Genomic DNA, 21,513 nt, shown 5'->3' with positions numbered 1-21,513 from the left:
GGAGATTGGAGAGGAGGTGATGGTAGGGGGTGGGTGAGGGTAGGATGAAATCTTAATTTCTGACACCAACACAACCCTGAACACACAACAGACAGTCCATTTAGATGAACAGTGAAGATATCCTCGGAAAAGAGACAATCTGAAGGAAGAATGTTATTGTATTGCACAGGGTGCAGAGCAGATCCACCAGAACTTGAAAGTTATAGCTGGACATCTGAAGTGATTGGAGAAAGGGACAGGGGATGTTGGAGATGTTCTTTTTTTACACAGAGAATGGTGTATATGGAACATACAGAATTGCTGGGCTGGTGGGGAGGGAGATTTAGACAGACACATGATGAAAGATAAATGGAGGGCTATGTGGGAGGGAACGGTAGTAGGGTATCTTGGAGTAGGTTAAAAGATTAGCACAACATTTTGGGCTACAGGGCCTGTATAGTGCTGGACTGTATGTTCTATATTCATCCTGAATGCCAAGTAACCTAACCTTCAGGACCAGCCTCCAAAGCAAGTCTTTGTCAAAAGCCTTCCTAGACTAATTAGACCTAACCTACCATGCACAAAGCCATGCTGACTATTCCTAATCAGACTCTGTCTATCCAAATACTTATTCACTCTGTGGCCTCTTTATTACATCTGCTCTGTACACCTGCTCATTATTGCAAGTATCTAATCAGCCAATCATGTGGCAGCAACTCAATGCATAAAAGCATGCTGACATGGCCAAGTGGTTCAGTTGTTGTTCAGACCAAATATCAGAATGGGGAAAAATATGATTTAAATGACTTTGACCTCAAAATGATTGTTGATGCCAGATGGGATAATTTGAGTATCTCAGAAACTGCTGATCACCTGGGATTTTCATGCACAACAGTCTCTAGAGTTTACAGAGAATGGTGTGGAAAACAAAAAGCATCCAGTGTTTCTTGAACAACAAAACAGCATTTGCCATCCTCCAATTAATCCTTATTAGTAGGAGGATTGGAATGAAATTAACTAAAAATGGTTTTCCTTGAAGGGTAGTGGGACGGAAGCCATGGCCCACAAGAATAGCGAAGATAGAAATTGGGGATAACCTACATAACTCCATTTATGGCTGGCATAGGGCTGATGGGCCAAGTGGCCTCATACTGTACTGTAATTTCCTCTTATTTTTTCAAGAAGTTTGGATTGATTGGGAAGTGATATTGCTCCACAGATCACGTGCACTTTTGGCACCTCAGTACTCTCCATCTCCCATACCAAGGAAACTGTACAAAAAAGAACAGAAAATGTTGAAGACACTCAGCAGGTGAAGACCTTGGGATCTGTGGAGAGAGAAACAGGGTGAATATTTAAGGTTGATAGCAATCAAAAATGGAAGAGGTTAGAAATGAAATTAGTTTTAAATTGCACATAAGGAGAATTAGACAGAGAGAGCAGAAGGATACAGTGGAGATCAAACACACAAATTGTCCTGGTGTAGTAAAAGGGTGGCAAAGGCTAATGAATTACAAAAGATTGTTTGCTTGTTTTCTCTTTCTACGGGTGATATTGAAGCTGCTGAGAGTTTTTAGCTTTGTCTTTCATTAATTTGCATTTTACTTCTCACTTTCTACTTCAGCTCTTTGAGTCCAGAATTCAGAAACCTACTTAGACAAAAAAAATCAGCAGGAGGTGAAAGATCTTCAAAATAATGGTTTGTTGAGTTAAGTTTTTTCCCCCCTTGTTATGCCTCCATAAACCTTTCCTGCTTAGCTGTAAACAATTATTCCGGCTGGCCAGTTATTCAGTCATTGAAGAGCAGTGAAGAAACCTCGGTCATATGGACAACCGAGATCTCAGGTGGACAGACTGGGTTCCAAATGTTGGTCACAGCAACCCTGGACAGAAATCCTGATGGAAGTTTTAGCTTCTAAGGTGCACAGGTGCAAAGCTATACCAGCTATTCAGAGTCCCCTCTCCATGACGCCTTTACTCCTATTCTGTGCACTATTATTTTGTCCAAATATCCAGTGAGTTACTGTCAGCACAACACCAAGCATGGAAATTTTTTCCTGTGTGCTCTTGGGAGCAAGAGAAACCTGACATATGGTGACAACCATTATCATCTCTCTCCTCTCCTAACTCTGTCTATTACAACTCCCTCTTCTCAATGCTCCCCTCCTGCCAGCATCATTTCCGATCCCCTAACTCCGTTTATTGGACCCCTCCTCCTCAGTTTCCTCCTTTTGTGCCCACCGCTCCTCCCTCTCCAGTGATCTATTCCTGTTAACATCTCTAACTGCTTTGCCTCTCGGTCGCTGTACAGAGACAGGCTGAACCCCATTTTCTTTTCTGAAAGATATATTGAGGGAAGATGGCGAAAGAAACTCACCAAATCCAACACAATGATTCTGCTGCATTTCGCTCTGATGAGGAGTCATTGACTCAACACGTTATATTTACTGATCTCTCCATAGATGCTGGCTGGCCTGAAAAGTATATCCAGTATTTTTGTGTTTGTTTGATTTCATATTGATCATGAAACAGCATGCTTTTGAAATTTATAGTGGGTCTCCTTTGGTGCAATGTTATCAGATTAATGTCTGATATAGACAACAGTGTCAGGTATTTCATATAAGGGATTATAGTCCTCTCCAACCTATACCTAGGAGACTTGGACAGAAAACAGATAACGGTTAGACATTAAATCCTACAGTAAATGGTTCCCCATAAACATCTGGATGAAAATTATATTTGCTGTTAGGAGAAGGGATTGGATTATTTAAATAATCCGATTTCGTGTTAATTCCCATGCTGTAATGAAGAGGCTTACGTGGAGGGAAAAATTATTAATTGCATAAAGTGACAGATCAGGACTGAAAAGTTCAGGCTTGAAGATGGATAAACATCCCGAAGTTTTGTTCCTAACCGCTGAAACTCTAACAGTTATTGCAGAATATTCCCAAGGGAGATTCGTCGAGTGCTGTCAAAGCCAGGAGAGGGTGGAGTTGACATAACACCGTGCAAGCGACGGGTTTGAAGCACTATATATTTTTTGAAGACAACAGAAACGACAGGTGCTGGAGTCTAGATTAAAACAAAACAACGCTAGGTTGGACGGCATCGGTGGGAGGTAAAAGGTGCTTCGGTCGAAACCCTGCGTCAGAACTGTCCCTGCATCACCCACGGCTCTTGCTTAATCTGCTAAATTCTTCCAATATTCTGTCATTTTTAGACTGCTGTTTTCTTATGCGTCATTAATATACAGCCAGCGACCAATAGTTTGTGAAGGCTTTATTTACCAGTCATTCATTATAGTCAGCACCAAATACTATGAAAAAGGAGAGGAGATGTGGGGTGACAGAAAGGAAGTATAATGAAACTGACATCGGTGAAAAATATCAATCTGTCTCAAGCCAAATCTCGGAAGAACATCCATTTGTATCTCTGAGATAATTTTTCATCCCAGTCCAGATCCCCTGCGACCTCTCTGAATGAAACTGCCATCTTCGTGTCAATCAGTGCTGAATTATGCTTAGTTTTGTGGTCTGGGCTTATGCCCGGTAGGAATTTGGGTGAAGGCCGTTCAAAACCACTTCCTGTGGGATCCTTACAGGAACTGACTGAGAGAAGTCTTTCAGTCGCTAGTCTGGCATGGACTCAACCTCCAGCTCCAAAAGTGAAAAGCGCAGTGTTCAGACTAACATCGCCGCCCAACACCTGGACAAGAAATTCTTGTGAAGAGCCAGAATACTGATCCTAACTTGAACGAGAAGAGGGTTGGGCTTAAAATTCTTCACAGGAAATGTATATAGTTTTACAATAGCGGAAAGCCTTTGAGTGAGTTTTTAACTCTTTTTTTCAAGGGCAGTTATTGAGATGATGTCTCGCATTCCGGATCTGGCCGGATAGTAATTGTAAAATGCATCTTCAAAGTGTGATGGAGTCACTACGGTTACCCCATTTGCTATACCTATACACATTGATGGGAGAAAATGGAAATTACAATATTAAAAGTGGGGGAGGGGCGGGTATTGATGCTTTCCTGCTGCTTGTCTGTGGGAGGGGTAAGGGGGCTTATAGGTTCTAACGTTTTTCTGTCATTCATACTTTAGGGGTTTCTTCTGTTTCGTGGATGTCTGCAAAGAGTAAAATTTTTAGGTTGTATATTGTATACATTCTCTGACATCAAACGGAGCCATTGAACCATTAAACTGAAACAGCAGGCCGATCACTGTTTTACCGCCGTAAACACAAAGTCCCAAACTTCATGTCAACTGTGATCTATGCCTGAAATGGAGGCGTCTGATTATCGAGAAATGGGGTGTGGACATCAGGAAATAAGGGTGTAGATATGGGCGTGTTGGGGTTGCGATTGAACGGGGTTCAGAGATTTGTGAGAATGATATCGGGAAGGGAAGGATTAACGCGCGAGGGTCATTTAACATAGAAACATAGAAAGCATACAGCACAAAGCTGTGCCGAACATGTCCCTACCTTAGAACTACCTACGCTTTACTCATAGCCCTCTATTCTTCTCAGCTCCATGTAGCCATCCAGGAGTTTCTCAAAAGACCTAACGTTTCCGTCTCCACCGCCGCCGCCGGCAGCCCATTCCACGCACTCACCACTCTCTGTGTAAAAAACTCACTCCTTTTGATGGCTCTGGGCCTGTACTCGTTTGAATTTGGAAGAATAGGGAGGGATCTCATTGAAACCTGTCGAATATTGAAAGGCCTTGATAGAATGGACATAGAGAAGATATTTCCTACAGTGGGGACATCTAGGACCAGAGGACACAGCCTCAGAGTCCCTTTAGAACAGAGATGAGGAGGAATATCTTTACCCACAGCGTGGTGAATCTGTGGAATTCATTGCCACAGATGGCTGTGAAGGCCAAGTCATTGAGTTACTTAAAGGGAAGGTTGATCGGTTCTTTAGCATTAAGGGCTCCAAGGGTTCCGGGCGAAGACAGAAGAAGGGGGATGAGAGGGATAATAAATCAGCCATGATCGAAGAGTGAAGCAGGCTCGATAAGCCGAATGGCCCAATTGTTCTCCTACATCTTATTGTCTTATGGATGTTGACATTGGGACGTCAGGTGTGGAAACGGGGAAGTGGGGAGGTTATTGGGGAGATTGGGTTCATCCGGGATGTATTTGGAGGACGTGCAGGTGTTCAAAAAGATGCAAGCGTGTGAAAATCTTGGCTTGCAGTTGGCACTGAAGGTGGTTCGAGAAGAAGTAAGAATAATACGTTGGGGAGACCCACTTTCCGTTGAAGAGAAACTAGGCTGCTTGAGGCGGAGAAGGTGGACTGAGTCTGAGCTTGGAAGAACGAGACCACGGTGAGGTACATAGACACTGACTTCGTTAAATTAGTAGGGATTAGCATGATCCTGTGTAAATGTTAATTGAGATCGGCAGCAATAAGTGGAGGGAAGGGAGCGCGGAGAGCAGAGGATTGAGTTTTGCTGTCCGTTCGCCTGGTTCAGCGACGCGAGACAACCATTCTTATCTGAGACGTTGTGTGTGAAGTGTGTCAACATTTGTCAGATACATGAAGCGCATTTCTAGTTCCTACTCTGACCTTTTCAATATAGAACAGTCCTGTGCCGCGTGAGATCAATGGAAAGAACCTGAAATAAATCTGCGCATGTGTACGTGTGTGCACGTCTATTTGTCAGCAAATCTGTATATTCATTCGTGTGTGCCTATGTACACATTTGTGTGTGCTTTGAGCATCTGTATTTGCATTAGTATATCTTTCGTAGCATCTGTAAGTATCGTCATTCAGGGAAGGATACTGACGGACGCATCTAAAGATATACTGATAAAGATCTATCAGTCCATTTCTATCACGTAGTCCCTGAGTCTGAGGGAAACAATATATTGATGTTCACGTTTATCTGCGCCTGTCTGTGTGCGTGCATGTCATTATCTGTCAACTTGACCGTGTGTTTTGGGGTTTTGTTTTCTCAAAAGCAGAGTATTTGAAATTCTCGTTAATCAAAATTTACAGACTTTCGGACATTGAAAAACAGATTATCAGGCAGAATGATGTTCTTACAGCATTCGGATATTGTAAAATACCCGTAGTACAGATGTAACCTCCAGGACGTAATTTGTTATTTACTAATGAGCAAGGCGATACATTTAATACCGGGGAAATTATCACTGACCTGCCGAAACCGCGATTCCGAACCAAATCCGTATAAGCTGGAAAAAATGAAATCAAAAAAGAAAATACTGGAAATACTCAGCATCTCTTCTGAGGGAGAGGAGATGAGAGTTTCGGATTCCGATCGCTCTTCTGGTAGCTACTTGGGGGTTGCGTGGTCACACTCAAACTCGTCCCATCCGATAAATATCACGCCTTCTTCTCAAATGGGGGTTTTGTTCAGAAACATGCGGATTTAACAATAAGCGAATTCCCAGAATATTTAATCAAAGTCAAAAATCCCAAAGATGCCGGGAATCTGAAATAAATTCTTAGCATGGATGCAAATCAAACCCCAAGTACAACACGTGTCATTTCACCTCTTCCCATTGTGCAGGGACCCAAACATCATTCCTCAAAGTTTCAGCGGTTCACTTGCATTTCTTCCTACCCCTCGTCGAACGTTGACAATTGTCACTGGAGGAACCGATGATTCCGGGATTGCTTTGTCCGGGAGCCGAGGCTCCCTTCGATGCCCCCACTTGAACAACAATTTAACTCAAAGGCCCGAAGAATACACTCTAAGTGTTCCGGGTTCGTACTTAAGCAGCCACGTACCTTGAAGTGCAGGTAACTCAACTCCAGGTCTGTTCTTAAGCAGCCACTTGGCTTCCAGTCCAGGAGGCTCCACTTCAGGTCTTCCGGGACCGACCAGACTCAGTCACTTATCCCGGAAATGGGGCAGGCTGTAGATGCAGCTGAAACAGCGTAGATTCAAGACCCCCGACTCCCCCAGTATACTGCCGGCCAATGTCTAGATCATTAAGAACAAAGTTGATGAACTAAGGGCAAGACTGAACAGCCAGTGAGAATCGAAGGACTGCTGTGCACGTCTCACAGAAACATGGCCTACATCAGCTTCACGATACAACGTGAGGTTTCTCAGTTCACCGGATGGACTCAATTTATCAGAGATGCAGAGGGATTTAGGAGCCCTCGTGCAATACGCTCAGCAGGTTAATTTACAGTCAACGACTGTGGTAAAGAAGGTAAATGCAATGTTGTTGGCAATTATTTCAAGGGGAATAGAATATAAAAACAAGGAGATAATGCTTACGCTTTATAAGACACTAGGGCCGCACTTGGAGTATCATCAACAGTTTTGGGCCCCAAATCTCAGAAAGGAGAGAGTCCAGAGGTGGTTTACGGGGATGATTCTGGGAATGAAGGGGTTAACATATAAGGAGCGTTTGGCAGCTCTGGGCCTGTACTCACTGGAATTTAGAAGAAATATGTGTGTGTGTGTGGGGGGGGGGTGATCTCATTGAAACCTACCGAATATCTAAAGGACGAGATAGGATGGATGTGGAGAGGATGTTTCTTGGTGGAGGTATCCAGAACTAGAGGGCACAGCCTCAAAACTGAGGGCAACCTTTTGGAACAGAATTAAGGAGAATTTTTGTTTTAGCCAGAGTAGTGAATCTGTGGAATGCTGTGCCACAGACTGCGGTGGAGGCCAAGTCCGTGGGTATATTCAAGGCGAAAGTTGATAGTTTCCTGATCGGTTAGGGCATCAAAGGATACGGTGAGAAGGCAGGTGTATTGGGTTGAGTGGAATCCAGGATCAGCCATGAAGGAATGGTGGGAGAGACTTGACGGGCTGAATGGCCTAATTCTGCTCCTATGTTTTATGATCTTATGGTTTGTACAGCGTACTACAGCTAAGCTAAAGTAGGAGCTCCATCAATGCCTCATGGTGCTCGATCGTGACCGGCCACTCTGGCGAGCACCTGTTCACTCAGTTTGGAATATCTAACGGTGAAGTGTCACCCGTACTATCAGCCACGGGAGTTCATGTCAGCCATCCTGACTACACTCTGCAAGCCACCCTAAGCAGAAATTAGGCATGCACTCAATTCGCTGCACTCTGTGAAACAAGATATCCTAATGTCCTCTTCATCATTGCTGGGCAACTTCAAACAAAATACTACCAGTCCAACCAGGGGCCAAAACGCTTTTGACCATTTCCATGCAACCATCGAAATTATCTACCGTGTCACCAGCCCCATACATACATTTTCTATCAGACCACCAGACTGCACTCTTTCTCCCTGCATACAAACTGAAAAGAGAGGCTCCAGTACAGAAAGCCGTTCGTGCTGGTCTGAGGAAATAGATGAGCTTCTACGTGTCTACTTTGAGTTGGTAGACTGGTCCATGTTCAAGGAGTCAGCTGCCAGCCAGATGAATATGTCACCACCACGAACTTCATCAGTAAGTGTATTGAGGACTGTGTACCAAAGAAAACGATCTGCGTGTTACCAAACCGGAAATCATCGATGAACTGAGAGAGCACTGCAGTATTCAAATCAGGTGACCCTGACCTTTACAAGAATTAAGACACGATCCTTATAAAGATACAAGAGATGCAAGAGGCAATTCCAGTCCAAAATGGAGTTCCACAGCAACCGTCATTTGTCGCCGGTCTTGCATAACAGGTTACAAAACGAAGTCGGGCAGCATGGCCGACAATGGCACATCCCTGCCCGATTCTACGCACGTTTTCGTCAGAAGGGCAAGTCACCACTAACACCGACAGCCTGCAGTGTACCTTAACCTACAGTCACCGTGGCGAACGTAATACTCGTCTTCTGGAGAGTGAACTCGCCCGCAGCGTCTGGACTGGTTCCCTGACCATGTCATCAACTGGCAAAGATATTTGCTGCCATTTTAACCTCTCCCTTCTTTGATCTGAGGCTCCCAACAGCTTTAACAAGATCACTATCATCCGGGCACCTAAGAAAATCAAGGTAAATTGTCTCGATAACTACCTAGCGGGTCAGACATCCACCTGAATGAAGTGCTTCGAGAGTTTGATGACCAGCTTCCCAGACAACCTTCACCCACAGTAATTCAGTTACCGCTAAAACTTCATCCCGTCTTCTCCCTAGCCCTACACTCATCTCTGGAGCATCTGGACGGTAAAGACGCTAACCATAGACTACTCTTAATTGACTACAGCTCTGCCTTCTATATTATAATTCAACGCAAACTCATCATCAGACTCTGAGATCTAGGAGTCAACACCTTTCTCTACAAAGGAATTACATAATCTAACTTGCCAAGATCTTGCACCATATCGTCTACTTGTACTGCATCTCTCTGTAGCTGTTACCCTGTATTCTGCATTCTGTTACTGTTTTACTTTGTACTGCCTCAATGCATGGTGTAACGAATTAATCTGTGTAAACAGTAATGAAAGGGCACTAGTAATCAGTCCACAGGAGAAGCCTCAAGTTTTAGTTGTCTGACAGTTTAATTCTTCATTCTCCATAGCCCCCACCCCCCAAATCCCAAAAAGACAACTCCTGTACTCTTTCAGCGAGGCCCAACAAGGGTTCACCTTCTCCCCACGTACATTGCAATTTTCCAGACTCAAAACCCAATTATCCAGCTTTAGGCAAACCACCTTTTCCCGACATGTATCAGCACTGGTTATTCCTGCCAGTCATCTAGCTGTGATTTTGTCTCTTCATTAGTACATCCTGCCCTGTTGGGCATGTCTCACTGCCCTATTAGTAACACACAAGTACAATTACGAAGAAAGTACAGGGCAGTACCTATACTTCCTTAGGACTTTGCGAAGATTCAGCATGACACCTAAAACTTTGATAAACTTCTATAGACGTACAGTGGAGAGTGTATTGACTGGTTGCATCACAGACTGGTATGGAAACACCAATGCCCTTGAACTGAAAATCCTACAGTCCATCACCAGTACAGCCCTTCCCACCATGGAGCACATCCACACAAAACGCTGTCGTAGGAAAGCAGCATCCACCATCAGCGACCCCCACCACCCAGCTCATGCCCTCTTCTCGCTGCTGCCACCAGGAAGTAGGCACAGGAGCTTCAGGACACAAAATAATCTGCAGATGCTGGGTTCAAAGCAACACTCACAACACGCTGGAGAAACTCAGCAGGTCGGGCAGCATCCGTGGAAATGATGAGTCGATGTTTCGGGCTGGAACCCTTCGTCAGGACTGAAGAGGGAGGGGGCAGAGGCCCTACAAAGAAGGTGGGGGAGAGTTGGAAGTAGAAGGCTGGTAGGTTCAGTTGAAAAACCAGTAATTTGAAAGACAAAGGGGTGGGGGAGGGGAAGCAGGGAGGTGATAGGCAGGAAAACAATGGGTTGTAGAAGGAGGCGGAACCATGAGGGAGGTGATAGGCAGCTGGGGGACGGGCAGAGCGAAATAGGGATAGAGGAAGGGAGGGGGAGGGAATTACCGGAAGTTGGAGAATTCTACGTTCATACCAAGGGGCTGGAGACTACCTGACGGTATATGAGGTGTTGCTCCTTCAACCTGAATTTAGCCTCATCATGGCAGTAGAGGAGGCCATGTATGGACATATCTGAATGGGAATGGGAAGCAGAGTTGAAGTGGGCGGCTACCGCGAGATCCTGTCTGTTGTGGCGGATGGAGCGGAGGTGCTCGACGAAGCGGTCCCCCAATCTGCGTCGGGTTTCACCGATGTAGAGGAGGCCGCACCGGGAGCACCGGATGCAATAGATGACCCCAACAGACTCACAAGTGAAGTATTGCCTCACCTGGAAGGACTGTTTGGGGCCCTGAATGGTGGCAAGAGAGGAAGTGTAGGGACAGGTGTGGCACTTACGCTTACAGGGATAAGTGCCGGGTGGGAGATCCGTGGGGAGGGACGTGCAGATATGGGAGTCGCGGAGGGACCGATCCCTGCGGAAAGCAGAGAGGGGTGGAGAGGGAAAGATGTGCTTAGTGGTGGGGTCCTGTTGAAGGTGGCGGAAGTTGCAGAGGATAATGTGCTGGATCCGGAGGCTGGTGGGGGGTAGGTGAGGACAAGGGGAACTCTGTACCGGAGGGTGGTGGGGTGGGTTTTCCAGCACATTATCCTCCACAACTCATCGTTTCCACGGATGCTGCCCGTCCTGGTGAGTTTCTCCAGCGTTTTGTGAGCAGGAGCTTCAGGGCCCACACCATCAAGTTCAGGAACAGTTATTACCCCTTAACCATCAGGCTCTTGAACCAAAGGGGATAACTTCACTTGCTCCATCATGGAAATGTTCCCACAACCTATGGACTTACTTTCAAGGACTTTCCCTACCATCAGTTTATCTATAGGAGGCACAGCCTCAAGAATGCAAAGATCTTCATCATCCAGGCCATGCCAGTTTCTCGAAGCTAGTACGGGGCAGGAGATTCAGACACTGGAAGTTCTACCTAACGAGGTTCATGAGCACCTAGTTCTCGAACCAACCTGTACAACCCTAACCACTATCTCAGTATAACAACACCACAACTACAATGGATTTGTTCTTTTATTCTGTCCTTTCTTGTAAAGACTGTGTGTAATTTGTTTTTTCTTCTTGTGAATGCTATGTATCCCATTCTATATATCTGTGATGCTGTTGCAAGTTAAGTTTTTCATTTCACCTGTGCATAGATTTGGCTGCACGTATGACCATAAACTCGACTTTGAGCATTCAATGCTCTTGGACCTCAAACGCTGACTAATTCCTTTTCCACGATGCCTGAAAATTTAACCAGGTTGCAAAATCCAGTGCGAACAAGAGATACTTGACCAGAATCCATGGAATATGCTCCAGGAATGAGAAGTCTTAATTCTTCACCACGAAGGAGCCAGGGTTTGAGATAAGGTACAGACACTCCAGGGCGACGGCACACAAACTCGCGTGCCTCCCATTTTCTTTATAACACTAGCTGTTTTGAAAAAAAATCGGTGCGTGCGATTTGGATGGCGGCCACCGCTACAAGTGGCAACTAGGCGCACAAACCGAGTAGGATTGAGTCGTTTCTCATTTCCATGGTCGGCTGTGGATAGCGCAGAATGAAATAGCTCATGGCCCAATATTGTCACTTGCCCAAATACCATACATGTCGGCCAATCTCAAATCCACTGCAAAATGTTAAATTTAAATTACCAAACTACTTGAAGTGTAAGTGGCAATTTTCGTTTCTGCTCTTCGATTTTATTGAGTCTATTCGCAGGCATGATTTCAAAATTGCATTATTCGAATCTATCCTATATTTGTGGACAACAATTTGTCTAAAACGCTGCCTTTGAAAGAAAAAAATAAGTTTCCGATTTAGGATAAAAGAGTACCTTATCTACTTTGATTATTTTGTGTTTTTTTTTAAGTGCTGCGGTTGTGTGTGTAAGAGAGCGCGGCAGACAGTTGTGTGTTATTAAGGATCGCAAACCAGCGTTCAAGACCCCGCACGTGACTGAATTGTTAAACGTGGCCTTTAGCAAGGAGCCGAGTTATCATGGCAGAGTTTGTGCGTTCTTCGACAGCGGTCTTCATTCAGATCTCTGAAAACGCTAACAAACAATAGCCAACCTCTTTCACATGAATAAAACATTCAAACATAAAAGTATCTTCTGTCTCCTTCTCAAACCACCGTGACACTTCCCGATGCTGATTAAAAATATTTCCCAAATGCAGCTTTCCTTCATTGTATCTCCAAACTGGTCGGAGGCTTTTGAAATAAACACGGTCTCTACAATATGAACAAGGACCATAGCTCACCCCCCTCCAGAAACAACCTTTTAACTGCAGTGATCAGTCGCTGTAGATTGGAGCTGTACATTCTGAAGTGAAAATGCAAATCTGTAGTTACAGCTGTCTAGTTAATACGGATTCAAGGCCAAGGTTGAGAAAACATTTTTAGCAGTTCCTTCATGCATCCATTGACCCGCTTAGTGGAAAGAGCTACGGTTCGTTTATACAAGTATACAAGTGTGTGTATGTGTTTATAAAGTGCCTTTAATTTTGTAAATTATCATAAGTAGCTCCATTAGACTGCAATCAGACCAACATTGACACCATCTTAAGAAATAATACTGTTATGGAAAACAATATGATGAATATCTGAAATTAAACCAGAAAATAATACTGTCTATTGAAAGAGCAACAGGGCTAACGTTTTCGGTACATATATTTACAAAGCAGGCATGTTTTACACTGTAAAAAATAGACAGAATTGGAATGAACAAAGGAGTGCCCATGGGGTGGAAACCAAGAGACCAGGAATGACGCAAACAACAGGAATTTTGCAGATGCTGGAAATTCAAGCAACACACATCAAAGTTGCTGGTGAATGCAGCAGGCCAGGCGGCATCTCTAGGAAGAGGTACAGTCGACGTTTCAGGCCGAGACCCTTCGTCAGGACTAACTGAAGGAAGAATTAGTAAGAGATTTGAAAGTGGGAGGGGGAGGGGGAGATCCAAAATGATAGGAGAAGACAGGAGGGGGAGGGATGGAGCCAAGAGCTAGACAGGTGATTGGCAAAGGGGATATGAGAGGATCATGGGACAGGAGGTCCGGGGAGAAAGATGGGGGGGGGGTACCCAGAGGATGGGCAAGGGGTATAGTCAGAGGGACAGAGGGAGAAAAAGGAGAGAGAGAGAAAGAATGTGTGTATATAAATAAATAATGGTGGGGTATGAGGGGGAGGTGGGGCATTAGTGGAAGTTAGAGAAGTCAATGTTCATGCCATCAGGTTGGAGGCTACCCAGACGGAATATAAGGTGTTGTTCCTCTAACCAGCCCCAGACAGTCCTTCCAGGTGAGGTGACACTTCACCTGTGAGTTGGCTGGGGTGATATACTGCGTCCAGTGCTCCCGATGTGGCCTTCTATATATTGGTGAGAGCAGACTGGGAGACCGCTTTGCTGAGAATCTACGTTCTGTCCACCAGAGAAAGCAGGATCTCCCAGTGGGCACACATTTTAATTCCACATCCCATTCCCATTCTGACATGTCTATCCACGGCCTCCTCTACTGTAAAGATGAAGCCACACTCAGGTTGGAGGAACAACACCTTATATTCCGTCTGGGTAGCCTCCAACCTGAAGGCATGAACATTGACTTCTCTAACTTCCGCTAATGCCCCACCTCCCCCTCGTACCCCATCAGTTATTTATATACTCTCTTTCTCTCTCTCTCTCTCCTTTTTCTCCCTCTGTCCCTCTGACTATACCCCTTGCCCATCCTCTGGCTTCCCCCTCCCCCCTCCCCCCTCATCTTTCTCCCCGGACCTCCTGTCCCATGATCCTCTCATGTCCCCTTTGCCAATCACCTGTCCAGCTCTTGGCTCCATCCGTCCCCCTCCTGTCTTCTCCTATCATTTTGGATCTCCCCCTCCCCCTCCCACTTTTAAATCTCTTACTAACTCTTCCTTCAGTTAGTCCTGACGAAGGGTCTCGGCCTGAAACGTCGACTGTACCTCTTCCTAGAGATGCTGCCTGGCCTGCTGCGTTCACTAGCAACTTTGATGTGTGTGACCAGGAATGACGGCTAAGTGGGTTGAAGGATTGTTTTTGGCAGCTAGACTGGCTGGAGAAGGTGTAAATGGCAGGAAACTGATGAAATCATGAGTAGTTGATCTGTTCAAAAATCGGGGATTTATGTTTCAGTAACGTATGTCATTTTCAAGACCATATTCTGAGTACAGTAGATTCCTCATTAAAGGATGTAATGCATCAGAAAGTTCAGATAAAGTTTATTGGATTTAATACTTGGAATGGGTGTGTTATGAGAAAATGCTAAACTTATAGCAACTGGAGTTTAGGCAAGTAACAAATGACTTAATTTAAACTTCTAGGGTCCTGAGGGGTCTTGAATGGTGATAGTGTAGATGGCATTTTCTCTTGAAGAAGAGTCTAGAACCAGAAAACATTATAAATATGAGAAATACTGACCTAAATCAGAAATGAGACAAAATCTGTGGCCTCAGAAAGTTCCCAGTCTTTGGAACTCTCTTCCCCTAAAGACTGTGGAAGCAGAGTCTTTGAATATTTTTAAATCAGAGATGGATAGATTCCTGATAAATAAGAGCTGAAAGTTTGCCACAGATAGACAGGAAAAGAGGGCTGAAGTTATAATCTATTATAACTTTATAATTTTGTTTAATGCCAGAGTAGGTTCAAGAAGCTGACTGGCCAATTCCTGCTCCAAGCTTATATGTCAGTGTGTTTGGGCTATAAAATAAAAGAAAGCACAAAGAAAACACAATAGGTCAGGCAGCATCTGTGGACAGAAAAAAAATAGCTTCATCAGAATAGTCCAAAGGCATTAAAGCAAACAACTGTTAATGTTGGAAATCTGAAACAAAACCAGAAAATAACAAAAATAATTGAGAGGGCAGACCAGGCATCATTCTTGTAGGGAGAAACATGATTAATTTCCTAGGCCAACAACCCTCTCACTATGAGTGGCCTCTGAACCAAAACTCTGACCTGCACTCTGCAGACCTGACTTGCCAATTATTCCCTGCATTCTCTTATGTTAAGGTTTCTTAAGGTTGTTATAGCTGGAGGTGGTAATGGAGACAAACTCCCACTATCTATTAAATGCTCCCAAAGCTGTGTGCCTAAAATACCCTCTGACAACCAAGTCGAGACCCTGGCCTTCACATGTGGCTTAACTACTAAGACCGGCGGAATGGTTTCTACTGACAGGAGAAGGGGCAAAGGCAGGTTTCTGATGCCTTAAAACCAGGTGCTTTGGGCAACAGTAGTTGGCAGCTCATCTAGGAGAAGAAAACTGTGATCTCAAACCTCCACTGCCTTGTGGGTATACCCACTCATAGGGAAGGCTTCATGAGTAAGCCCCAAGGAAAAAATTCAGAGCTGGAGTCCCTAAGGCAATCCTATGTTGTGTTCAACTTTGACAGGCAACTCCTGCAACGCTGCTGGTACCAAACTGTATCAGCCTCTGCCATTCCTTTGGGTTCATCAGATGCATGGAGCAGGGAGTTGGCTACATGGACAACAGCTTTCTCTCCATATCGTACTGCTCAGACGCGTGTATCTAGACAGCTAAGATGCAACATCCATGGTCGACCCTGACCAACAGAGGCCTCACTCAGTCAAACTCCTGTTTTACAGCAGAACTGCCCCGTCTGACACACACCGAAAAGATTAGTTATCTGAATTCCTACAATTTGTCTAAAACGCTGCCTTTGAAAGAAAAAATAAGTTTCCGATTCAGGATAAAAGAGTACTTTATCTACTTTGATTATTTTGTGTTTTTGAGCCTTGAGGGTTGCTGTATGCTAAGGGTGGAGGAGAGATGTTACTCCTCAAGCTCACATTGAACTTCCTTGGAACAGTGAAAGGCAACGGAGAGATAAGAAACATAGAAAACCTACAGCACAATACAGGCCCACAAAGCTGTGCCAAACATGTCCTTCCATTAGAAATTACCAAGGGTGACCCAGAACCCTCTACTTTTCTAAGCTCCATGTACCTGTCCGGGAGTCTCTTAAAAGACCCTATCGTATCCATCTCCACCACCGTTGCCGGCAGCCCATTCCATGCGCTCACCACTCTCTGGCATAAAAAAGTTAGCCCTGACATCTCCCCTGTACCTACTTCCAAGCTAGCCATTTCAGCCCTGGGAAAAGGCCTCTGACTATCCACACGATCAATGCCTCTCATCATCTTATACACCTCTATCAGGTCATCCTCATCCTCCGTTGCTCCAAGGAGAAAAGGCCAATTTCACTCAACCTATTCTCATAAGGTATGCCCCCCAATCCAGGCAACATCCTTGTAAATCTCCTCTGCACCATTTCTATGGTTTCCATATCTTTCCTATAATGAGGCGACCAGAATTGAGCACAGTACTCCAAGTGGGGTCTGACCAGGGTCCTATATAGTCATAGTCATACTTTATTGATCCCAGGGGGAAATTGGTTTTCATTACAGTTGCACCATAAATAATAAATAGTAATAGAACTATAAATAGTTAAATAGTAATATGTAAATTATGAAATAAGTCCAGGACCAGCCTATCGGCACATGTTGTCTGACCCTCCAAGGGAGGAGTTGTAAAGTTTGATGGCCACAGGCAGGAATGACTTCCTATGACGCTCTGTGCTGCATCTTGGAGGAATGAGTCTCTGGCTGAATGTACTCTTGTGCCCACCCAGTACATTATGTAGTGGATGGGAGACATTGACCAAGATAGCATGCAACTTAGACAGCATCCTCTTATCAGACACCAACTTATAGCTGCAACATTACCTCTTGGCTCCTAAACTCAATCCCACGATTGATGAAGGCCAATGCACTGTATACTTTCTTAACCACAGAGTCAACCTGCACAATAGCTTTGAGTATCCTATGGACTTGGACCCCAAGATCCCTCTGATCCTCCACACTGCCAAGAGTCCTACCATTAACAATATATTCTGCCATCATAGTTGACCTACCAAAATGAACCACCTCACACTTATTGAACTCCAGCTGCCACTTCTCAGTTTTGCATCCTATCAATGTCCCACTGTAACCTCTGACAGCCCTTCACATTATCCACAACACCCCCAACCTTGTGTCAAGAGTGAGAGTGGGATGTAGAAGTAAAATGACACACAAGTTATCACCCTTGTATACTGGAGTCCCGCAAAATAGTCATAATCTGTGTTTGTTTTCCATATCATCAGCATTATATGCAAACACTATATTTGCAAGATGTGCTGCTTCACTTGGAGGGTGACGGGTGAACTGCAGCTTCACTTGGAGAGTCCTTATATGCTGGGAGAGAAAGAGCTAAAAGGACCAGTGTTACACTTTCTGTGACTGCAGGGGTAGGTGATGTGAGGAGGGGAATGGGTGTAGTAGAAATGGAAAAGTAAACCAGGGAGTCATAGAACGGGCAACTTCTTTGGATTGCTGAAAGTTAAGGGAAAAGATCTACCCAAGTGGTGGCATCTCCTTAAAGGTGATAGAAAGGTGATGGTGAGTTGTGTACAAGAGGAATTTTATCATTGTGCAAGTGATGTGAATGGGGTTGGAGGTGAGAACAGACATGCGACAAATGGAACAGACCCTGATGGAAACCCTATCAACTAGAGGCCATAATAGAGGAAGAAGGAAGACAACTCTGTTAGAGTATGCAATGTCTTGTCATCAGGTCAGAAGCAATGAAGCCATAGAAAATGGAGAATGGCATGGAGTCAGAGCAGGAGGAGGTTTTATAAGAGAGCGATGGGAGTCTGTGGACTTGCAATGGAGACTTACATCTTGCAGTGGAGATGCTGCCTGGCCTGCTGAGTTCCTCTGGATTTCCTGCATCTGCAGAATCTCTTGAGTTTATATTTGCAATGGAGACTGGTCACTCAGCCTATCCTCTAAAATGAAGATAGAGGTCAAGAAAGGTTTTAAAAAAAGCCAGATACATACCATATGAAAGCGAAAAAGGACAGAAATTGGGAGCAAAGGTGGTGAAACATGTGAGGTTTTTTTTTAAAAAGAGCAGGAAGAAGCATTTTGCAGAATTAAGTGGTGGAGGGGGAAGGGAGGGTTGATGCTTTGCTGCTGCTTGTGCATGGGAGGGGGAGAAGGGGATTTGGGGTTCTAACATTTTTACTGTTAGTTGTTCTTTGGGGTACTCTTACTTTTCATGGATGTTTGTGAAGAGCAAGAATTTCAGGTTGCATAATGTATACATTCTCCAATATTAAATGGAACCATTTGAAGCAATATAATCAATGTATTGTAAAAAAAAAAGTTCAGGGAAGAGGCCAACAAAATCCAAAATTGCTTTATAGGTACATAAAGAACAATATGATAAGGACAGAGCAAAGGCTAGCAGAAACTGAAAAGGTCATCTGCTACATAACCTATGTTGGGATAAACAAATTAGGAAAAATAAAAGGCATTTAACATTTAGATTTATGTTATGGTTGAAATAATCCTAGTTGTTAAAAGAAACAAGTGAGGAAATTGCACAGGCTCTGACAATTTTTCCAGTGTTCCTTGGTTACACAAGTGGTGGTGGAGGTAGGAGGATTCTAATAATATGGTACTGCTGTTTAAAAAAGGATGAAAGGATAAGCAGACACATATCAGGTTTGTTAGTTTAGCTTAACTGGTGGGCAAGTTATTGGAATAAATTCTGAGACCATCATTAAAATTTAACAGATATTGAGCATAGATTTGCCAAGGTAAGTTTATGTCTGATGACACTGATTGAATTACTTGAGCAGGTGGCAAACATGGTCAATGAAGGTGGCAGATTTGATATGGATTAGATGAGCTTAACCAATACTTTTCACAAGGACCCACATGGTAGGCTATCCAAAACAGTATTGACACATGAGACTCAAAGGGGAGTGGCAAATTGAATCCAATAGAAGGCAGAGTGTAATAATTGACAAGCAATTTTTTTTTCTGACTGGAAGCCTGTTACTTTTGGTTGTAAATATTAATGCATTTTATTATTTTAATAATTTTAATCATTAAAAAAATAATTTTCAGGACCTGAGCCAGCATTTATTGCTGCTACCTAATTCCCATGATAAGGTTGTAGAGATCCAGTTTGTCGAAGAACTTAATCCATTCATAATTTAGGATCAACTTTTTGAAAGACTGAAAATATACCTCCAAAAATGGTGTGCAACTTGGAGAGGAATTGCCAGTGGTGATGCTCATATACTGTATATCTGCTGCCCTTGTCCTTCTTGATGGTAGAGACTTCAGGTTGTTATTTTTTTTAAAAAAACAGAGTAGCTTGGACAAATAAATACAATACATTTTTCAGATGTGACTTATTGCAACCCTTTTTGAGTCAAGGATAGAGGGGGTAAATGTTTGTGGATGGGATACCAATTAAGCAAGTTGCTTAGATCTGGACGGTGTCAAACATCTTGATAGTCAGTGGAGATATTCCATTAGGCTTTTGATTTGGGTGATTCAAATGATCAAAGGTGGTGAAATATTCATAACATACATAGCCTCTGACATGGTCTTAATTATATGGCTGGTCCAGTGAAGTTTTCATTGATGACTTCAGGGATACTGATGTATCAGAACAAGTGATGGTAACGCCATATGATGTCAAGAATAACACTTGTCTTAGAGTTAGCATTTTTACAATGCAAATATTACATGCTATTTACCAGCCCATGTGTGAATATCATCTTGGGCTTGCTGCATGAGACACAAGCTGCACCATTTGATGAGGAGCTGAAAATGAATTTGAACATTGAACCATCACCCCCACTTCTGACTTTACAATGGAAGAAAGCAACTGCAGGTCGCTGTGCCTAGGACGCTGTCCTGAGGAACTCCTGCAGTGATGTCCCAGGGTTGTGATGTTTGACTGACAACCAAAATAATATTCATTTTTGCAAGGAATAACTCCACTCATTCAACTCACATCCCCTTGATGCCTATCAACACAAGCTGCAGCAGGTATCTTGATGCCACACTCATTCAAATACTTCCTCAATATTATGATCAGATATTCTCACCTCACTTCTGAAAGAAGCCGTAAAAAGGCTAGATCAACATGGTCCTGGTGAAGCTCCTATGGGGCATTGAAAAGTAAGTTATTGGTGAGTAAGCGGCACTTAATAGCACTGTTAGCAACAGCTTCTATTACTCATGATTGAGAGTAGACCATCTGGATCATACTTAGTTGGATTTGATAGCTCCCTGTTTTGTAAAGGGGACATACCTGGACAATTTTTCACAATGTAGGATAGATGGCCATGTTGTTATTCTACTGGAGCAGCTTAACAAAAGGAGTATCTGATCTGGAGCACTGATCTTCATTGGTACAGTTGAGATGTTGTCTGGTCCCATAGCCTTTGTTGTATCTAGTCTTCTCAGCCTTTTCTTAATATCACATGGAGTGAATCAAATTGGTGGATGGTGTAAATGGTACGTAATAGGTTTATAATTGTCACAAGTACAGTAAAAAGCTTTTGTTTGCATGGTTAAGCATTTCGAAAGGCAATAACTGGCAAATTTTCAAGAAGTGTGAATGAGCAGGGGGAACTTGTAATTTATGTCCATAAATCTATTAGGATTCGAACAATGATCAAGTGCTTTCCTTTATTAGGTGAAGTACAAAATACAGGACCAGGGAGCTTATCCAGAATTTTGTGCAACACCTGTTAGGTCACAGTTTGAAACTTATTGGAGGAACATTGTTACTGCACCAGGAAAGCTATAGAGGAGATGATAAAAATATTCCTAGGAAAGATTTGATAAACCAGGGTTGTTTTCTTTGCAATTGAGGAAGTCCTTTCCCTTAGTTATGTGATCAAAAACAATGTGTAATAGATTTAAATTACTCAACACAAGGATGGGAAAATAGAGGAGGCAAATTTTTGTCATCCACATGTAGTCTAGAACTCACCACTTGAAAAGATGACAGAGGCAGAAATTCTTATCACACTTAATATGTATTTAAATCTGCAGGGCTCCAGTCCTACAGCATGAAGGCAGGACACAGACAGATTGCAGACCTCCTTTGTTATAAATGTTCTATACTTCTGAAGCAGAGAGGTCAAAGCAACCGTAAGACAGAGAAAG

Source organism: Mobula hypostoma, chromosome 22 (assembly GCF_963921235.1).
Source record: "Mobula hypostoma chromosome 22, sMobHyp1.1, whole genome shotgun sequence".
Classification (NCBI taxonomy): domain Eukaryota; kingdom Metazoa; phylum Chordata; class Chondrichthyes; order Myliobatiformes; family Myliobatidae; genus Mobula; species Mobula hypostoma.
The sequence above is the reverse complement of the archived record's forward strand: the minus strand, read 5'-3'. Positions refer to the sequence as shown.